Here is a 7,476-nt window from a genome sequence, read left to right as displayed (position 1 = left end):
TTTTGGCAATACAATGATAGTCTGCAGAAGTAGATATTACCAACCTGACATGGCTATAATAAAAATGCCATCTAAATTCTGACAGATCATTGTATTTCCTTCACAAGGCAGTCTCTGTTGGGCAACCGAGGATGTTCTGTAGGAAACAGCAAAGTCACACATAATGTAATCTCTAACAGAAAATGGATAACATATACTAGGTCAGGGGTGTCAAACTCAAATTCATCGGGGGCCGCATCAGCAGTTTGGTCCCCATCAAAGGGCCGGTTGTATCTGTAGGTGTATGTGTCCACTCTTTACTATCATAAATTAATGTCACTGCATTCAATTATTACTGGTTTTTGTAATAATGTACATATACAAATATTGCCAAACACTGTTTATTAAACATATGGAAATCACAAGGCATTAACTTTTTTTTAACTTTTTAACTTTTTAAACTTTTCTGACTTTTTTAACATTTCTTACTAGTTCGCTGCCATCGATTTCCTAAGGTCAGTCCATCGATGTCTGGCGTTAGGTCTTGTGCTGTAGCAATCCGCAAAACAGCATGGAGGTTATCATCAGTGATGCGTGATCTGAGCTTGGTCTTGTTCAGATTCATGACTGAAAACATCTGTTCACATAGATAAGTGCTCCCAAACATGGACAGAACACGTGCAGCTTGAAGTCGGAGCTGTGGCATCAAAGCAGGGGGGAGGAGACGGTAAAAGTCGTCGACTGTCGCATCCTGGAACTTCGCTTTCAGGCTGCTGTTGGACTGAAGTTCTATTAATTCCATTTGAAGGTGATGTGGTGCACTGTCAACATCGATGTTGAAGGGATTGGCAAAGCTGGTAAAGGTTAAGTTTTGTTCTTTAAAATCAGAAAAGCGTCGATTGAATTCGTCAATCAGCCGATTCACTTTGGTACCCAATCGAGCACATGAAAAAGTACCTGGGAATGAGGTTGAAATGCTCTGGCAGATAGGAAAGTGGGCAAGACTTTTTTTTTCAAGCTGTGACTTCCATAGGCGCAGTTTCTTCTGGAAAGCTGTTATTGCGTCATACATTGAGGTTATGACTTGTTTGCGGCCTTGCAGCCTCAGATTCAGTTGGGCGAGATGCTCTGTTATGTCACACAACATGGCAAAATCGCACAGCCAGTTTGGATCTGACAGTTCTGACAAGGGCTTCCCTTTACTTTGCATAAAAAGATTAATTTCTTCCAAAAGCTCAAAAAATCTCTTGAGAACGGTGCTCCTACTCAGCCACCTTACTTCTGTATGGTATGGCACATCTGTATGTTCCATGCTCACCTCCTTCAAAAATTGTTGGAACTGACGATGATTCAGACCCCGTGCACGCAGAAAATTCACTGTTTTCGTGACTGTGGACATTATGTGATCCAGTTGCAGAACCTTGCCACACAGAGCTTCTTGGTGGATAATGCAGTGATAAGTTATCAGTGGCGTGTGGCAATTACTTTTTTCCATTTTCTCTTTTAACAGTCCTACCAAGCCATTTCTCATTCCACACATTGCTGGTGCGCCATCAGTAGTTAGTCCCACCAACTTTTCCCAAGGTAATTTCATTTTATTTACGGATTCCTCCACTGCATTGAAGATGTCCCTCCCAGTTGTTGTCCCATACATGGCGACAACATCCAAGAGCTCCTCACTGACAGACAAGTCTTCCTTCACACCTCTTACAAAAATAGCTAGATGAGCTGTATCAGTATTGTCAGTGCTTTCATCAACAGCTAATGAAAATGCCACATAACTGCATGCCTCTTCAGCCAACTTTGTTTTAAGATTACAGGCTAGGTCCCTGACTCGGTCTGTGATGGTGTTTCTTGACAAACTGACATTGTAAAAAGCCTGTCTCTGCTCAGGGCACACCTGTTCACACACCTTCAGCATACACTTCTTTACAAATGCACCTTCTGAAAAGCACTTTGAAGCTCGCGCAATTTCTTCAGCCACAAGATAGCTGGCTTTCACTGCTGCATCATTTTTTGCTGTCATTTTTGAAAAAATATTCAGTTGAGAATGCAGGCTACCTTTTAATTCTTTGACCTTTTGTTGCTTTTCCTGGTGGCTAAAGTTAGCAAATTGGGCTCCATGTTTGGTCTCAAAGTGCCGGCGTAAATTGTATTCCTTCATCACTGCCACTGCCTCATAGCAAATAAGACATACCGGCTTGTCTCTAGTAATCGCAAACATGTATTCACTTTCCCATCTCTCCTGAAATTGCCTTCCCTCTGCATCAACTTTTCTTTTCTTGGACATTTCAGGGGTATTTGATTGTAGTTTATGGTCCTTATACCACTGTAAATTGACATGGAAGTGGTAAGTATATCCAAAGTTTACCGCTCCACCTGCCTTATATGTGCCCAGCAATCTGCCCCCTTTTATAGTGCCCAGCCATAATTGACCATGTCCACCCCCCTTCCAGCCCGGCCCCACATCACCCGCCTGCTTGCACCGCAACCCCATCAGGCTCAACACCTCCCTGAGGGGACCCCCCCAAACCTTCAACCTTCTTCCTCCTCCCCCACTCCAGCGCCCCTTATTTCCGTTCCCCTCCCTCCCTTCCCCCTCCAGGCCCTTTGCTTTCTTCCCACCTCAGCAGAGTCCGGCTTTCTCTCTTCCCGCCCACCCTCGCCCCCGCCCGTTAGGGGAACGGGATCTGGTGTTGGGGAGGCGGTCTGATGATCCCTTCTGCTGGATCTCACCGCGAGGGCCCCGCACCCTTTCCTTGAGGAGGGTGGGATGGATGGACGGAGGGGGAGGGTGGGTGGCTCGCCCGGCCCGAGCCTTGCAAGCCTTCCTTTCCAGTCCACACACACACACACACACACACCCCTCCGCGCAACCCGATCGCCGAAGACCTCTCCCCCCCACCTCAGCAGAGTCCGGCTTTCTCTCTTCCCGCCCACCCTCGCCCCCGCCCGTTAGGGGAACGGGATCTGGTGTTGGGGAGGCGGTCTGATGATCCCTCCTGCTGGATCCCACCACGAGGGCCCCGCACCCTTTCCTTGAGGAGGGTGGGATGGATGGACGGAGAGGGAGGGTGGGTGGCTCGCCTGGCCCGAGCCTTGCAAGCATTCCTTTCCAGTCCACACACACACACACACACACCCCTCCGCGCACCCTGATCGCCGAAGGTGTCTCTCCCCCACCTCAGCAGAGTCTGGCTTTCTCTCTTCCCGCCCACCCTCGCTCCTGCCCGGGCCAAGCCGCCTCCTTACCTACCTGCCCGCCCCTCTCGCCGCCACCGCCCCATTCCCCCCCTCCTTCCCGGGCCCCTTGCTCCCCACCAGCGAAGGGGAGGCAAGCAGGCAGGCTCCCTTACCCGTGCAATGCAACCGGGGCGCAGCGTGAACTCCTCCTCGTGCAGCAGCTCGAGCAGCTCGAGGAGAGGGGCGTGCTCGCCAGATATGGGCCTCTTCTTTTTCCCTCCGTCCCGCGCGCGCCTTCTCCTTTCGGCCAATCGCAACATGGCAGGAGGGGAGGGGGGAAGTTGGAGTCCGAGGCATGCTAATTCCGCTGCGACTGGGAGCGCCGAAGAACCGCAGTCCACCACGCCCTCCGCCCGCCAAGCTCTGGGTGGACCTCACGTTTTCCGGGGTTGGGGATGGTGTGCAAACGGATGGCTCCGGGGGCCATCAGACGAGTTCTGGGGGGCCGGATACGGCCCGCGGGCCTTGCTTTTGACACCTGTGTACTAGGTACTCCGAGAGTAGTGATACACTAGGTGATGCTACCAGCCAGTATTGGACACAGCGAAGGAAGGAAGGAAGGAAGGAAGGAAGGAAGGAAGGAAGGAAGGAAGGAAGGAAGGAAGGAAGGAAGGAAGGAAGGAAGGAAGGAAGGAAGGAAGGAAGGAAGGAAGGAAGGAAGGAAGTTCTACAGATGGGAATGGAAAAATCCAAGATTTTTGTCACAGCACTCTAAGCTAGTAGGATGCACTCATCCTCTACAGTTGACATCTGGGGAATGGACATCTTATCTGTTATCCGTGTGGTTCGAGCCTAGTCTATTTCCTTCCCATCGCTGTATGGGAGGTGTGTGTCTTTTTCAGTTTGTGGGAAGATTGCGACTCTCACTTGCAGTACCATTTTATACCTCACTAGTCCATCCTTACAACCTAATTCTTCATATATAAACCAAGACTTAGTTCCAGGTACAGTGGTTAGGATCAGTTGAATGTCTGTCCAAGATAGAAACAAATGAGTAATTCATTAAAAAAAAACCCTTTGTCCCTGATTTAGAGCCCTTTCTATCCCAGAGACTCAGGATTGGAATCTATGGTTACAAGGGGTGTAAGGACACAGGAAAAGGGCATTCTTAGTTACACATTGCCTTATCCTGTGAACTCTTGCACAGACAGTGCAGAGGACATTATACCTGTGGAGAAAGTTCTCTGAGCCTGTTCCCATGGCCCAAGGAAACCAGCAGAGGGATCTTTTTTCTTTTCTTTTAATGTGGACTTTAGCCCAAATCCAAAACTTTTGCGCTGGCTGCATTGGGGTCCTCACCACCAGCATGTCTTGGGATCCCTGTTCTCACAGTTATCATGAGGAGAATGGAAATGGAGAGGAGGATGATAAGTGGGAAAGGGGTGGAAAGGAAAATAAGGATCAAGGGTGAGGGTGGGAGGGCCTGGGGACAGGTAGCTGAGGAGAGAGAACAGGTGAGCAAGTGGGGGGGGGAAGACTGGGTGGGCGAGGGGTTGAGCAAGTCAGCAAGGGAGCAAAAGACTGACTGGGGAGTGGGCAAGTGAAGAAGGGAAGGGTTTGACCAGGCAGGCAAAGTGGTGATCAGGTAGGTGGGGGGGCGCAACCGGGCAGGGGATGGAGCAAGCAAGTGAGGGGGTGACCCAGTGGATGAAAGAGTGACTGGGCAGAGCAAGGGGCAATCAGGCAGGTGAGGGCAACTGAGTGAGTCAAGAGCAACCAGGAGGGCAAATGGGTGACTAAGGAGGCAAGTGAGCAAGAGGGCAGAAGAGTGATTGGGTAGGCGGGTGAGCGGGTGTCGGGGGTGACCAGATAGGCAAAGGGGCAAAAGGGGGCACCTTGTGGCAGTGGTTCTGAAACTGGGGTCCAGTTGTTTTGGGGCTGCAATTCCCAGAAGCCTTCCCCACTTGCTGTGCTGGCCAGGATTTCTGAGTCCAAGAACATCTGGGGACCCAAGTTTGAGAACCACATCTAGATAATGCCTGAGGAGATGTGGATCACAGTGGGGAGGGCAGCCATGGGCATCTTAGTATGGCTGTAGCAGCCCACACCCAAATTTCCCCAATGATGCCTCAGGGTCCTCTACCACTGTTCAGAGGCATGGTAGTCAAAAGGACAGTGGCAGTAAACAAGGGGCGGAGGAGCTGATGTGAGCTCTGGGATTTGCCCCAGGGTACTGAGTGTCGAAGCAGTGCCAAAGCAAATGGATTGAGCCCTGCCTGCCAACAGATTTACTCATGATTAAGAAGCTTGTTGTGGTCTGCATGCTCATGATACTACCCATCTGTGGCCATCTTGACATCCGCCGAAACTGACAAGAGCAACACAGTTCTATGTAGGATTAACCAAAGAAGCAAAAGATGCACAGAGGTGTTTCTGAAATATTCCTCATTATAATTTCCTCATGCATATTACAATTCAAAATTACTGGGTCTTATTCCTGAAGTGGAACCTATATATTATGAATTCCCCACTTATTTTTTTCTTTTTAATTTTGTACAGAAAGACTCACATGCCTATTCATTTTCAGTTCACTTATGTCTTTGTTTCCATTTGTGTGATCTACCGTAATGATGTGCCTGCATGTGCTGACATATTATTGCAACAACAACAACAACAGTCTCAGAATGATCTTGTACGATTGCTTGCATCAAGTCACTTTTTATGTGGTATTTTACCAGCACATAATAAAACACAACCCAAAATGGGATCTCATCAATACGGGGCTGTTGTTTCGCTGTGTTGCATTAATCTAGATACACAGGTTGATCTTGCAGAGATCTTGCAAAGAACCAATTCAACGCTTCTTCATTCTACTTTGTTTTTTACTAGAAGCCCAAGATCCATCAACCAGAGCTAAGTACAACAGAGATGCACACCGAAGAATGGAAGAACAGGACGCCCCTGAGAATACTCGGAGCCACCGAATTTGCCAAAATAAACTGACACAGTTCCTTTCTTCAGCCTCAACCATTCCTCTTTTATTCTGCCTAATTTAGGTAGGTGCCATTGGTATTACTATCGTCAAACAACCCAGGGTGGTGCAGTGGACAGAGTGATGGACTAGGATTCTGGAGACTAGGGTCCAAATCCCCACTTGGACATGGAAACTCACTGGGGGGGGGAGTGGAACTGATAAAACCTCTCCTTGTACATCCAACTTACTTGAAAGCCCTATAAGGGTCGCTATGAGTCCATTCGGACTCATAACTAACTTAAACAAGCCAGAGGAAAAAAGCTTTGCTGATTTACTGCCAATTACACAAAGATATACCAGCAGATCTTGATGTGAAGACAGAAAACAATACATGAGGGGTCCAAATTACATGTTACATTAAAGACACAAATAGAAGTCTTTTCTTCCTTTTCCCTTGTGGGTGCTGGGTGTCCCCACCCCATGTATGCAGCGATGGGGTTTGGGAAGAACACCCTGAACTGTCACTGTACAGTTTTTTCCACTGATCCCTCTCTATTCTAAGAGACAGAAGGATCCCCCTATCTTATAACAGACCTGCTAGCAGCCCCACTCCCTCCCCCATCCGACAGGCAAAAGGAGTACTCCTGTTGTGGGACGTCTACTTGACTTAATAGACAAGCGCATAAACTCTAAAGGCTTCCATCCCTTTTACCATCCACAGAGATCTCTAGAATGTATTTGTAGCACATAGGCACTGGGCAGGCTGTATTTTTAGCAAAGAAGAAATCAGACTTTGTGATATGTTAAAGAAAAGGGTTAAAACATTGATTTTTAAAAACCAATAATGCTGAAGCAGAATAATAACATAGGGCTACTTCCTTGGACACAGGTTAAGTAAAAGAAAAATTTATTAAGCATTTCTCAGTTGCCAACACAGCAGTAAAACAAACACCCACCATGGTCACTAGACTACTCGTAATCGTCTCTGAGTTCCTTGTATGCTGATGTTGAGCAGAGATTAAACTGAGGCCTCTCATTCCCATGGCCAGAACTCGAAAAGAAAGAAACTCCCAGGATTGTAAGAGAATACAGTGGTGCCTCGCTAGATGTTGATAATCTGTTCCCTGAAATAGCTGTTTAGCGAAATCATCGTCTAGCGAAAAGCATTTCCCCATTGGAATGCATTGAAACCTGTTTAATGCGTTCCAATGGGGAAGAATCATCATTGTCTATCAAAGATCAGCCATAGGAAAGCCGCTTTGCGAACCGCCGATCAGCTATAGCGATCACAAAAAATCAATGTCTAGTGAAAATACTGTCATGCAGGGTAACTGTCTAGC

General features: G+C 47.9%; 1 long non-coding RNA gene across 1 annotated transcript; it reads right to left on the bottom strand.

Moving 5' to 3' along the window:
* Nucleotides 1–364: 364 nt before the first annotated feature.
* Nucleotides 365–3,312, bottom strand: LOC140707058 (uncharacterized). The gene is made up of 2 exons (XR_013540310.1): nucleotides 2,605–3,312; nucleotides 365–2,308 (listed from the first exon to the last, which is right to left on the bottom strand). It is a non-coding gene; the product is annotated as an uncharacterized LOC140707058 (long non-coding RNA).
* Nucleotides 3,313–7,476: the final 4,164 nt, after the last annotated feature.

This window comes from Pogona vitticeps, chromosome 1, assembly GCF_051106095.1.
Source record: "Pogona vitticeps strain Pit_001003342236 chromosome 1, PviZW2.1, whole genome shotgun sequence".
NCBI classification, from domain to species: domain Eukaryota; kingdom Metazoa; phylum Chordata; class Lepidosauria; order Squamata; family Agamidae; genus Pogona; species Pogona vitticeps.
Note: the sequence above shows the minus strand (reverse complement) of the source record. Positions and strands in the feature narration are given on the sequence as shown.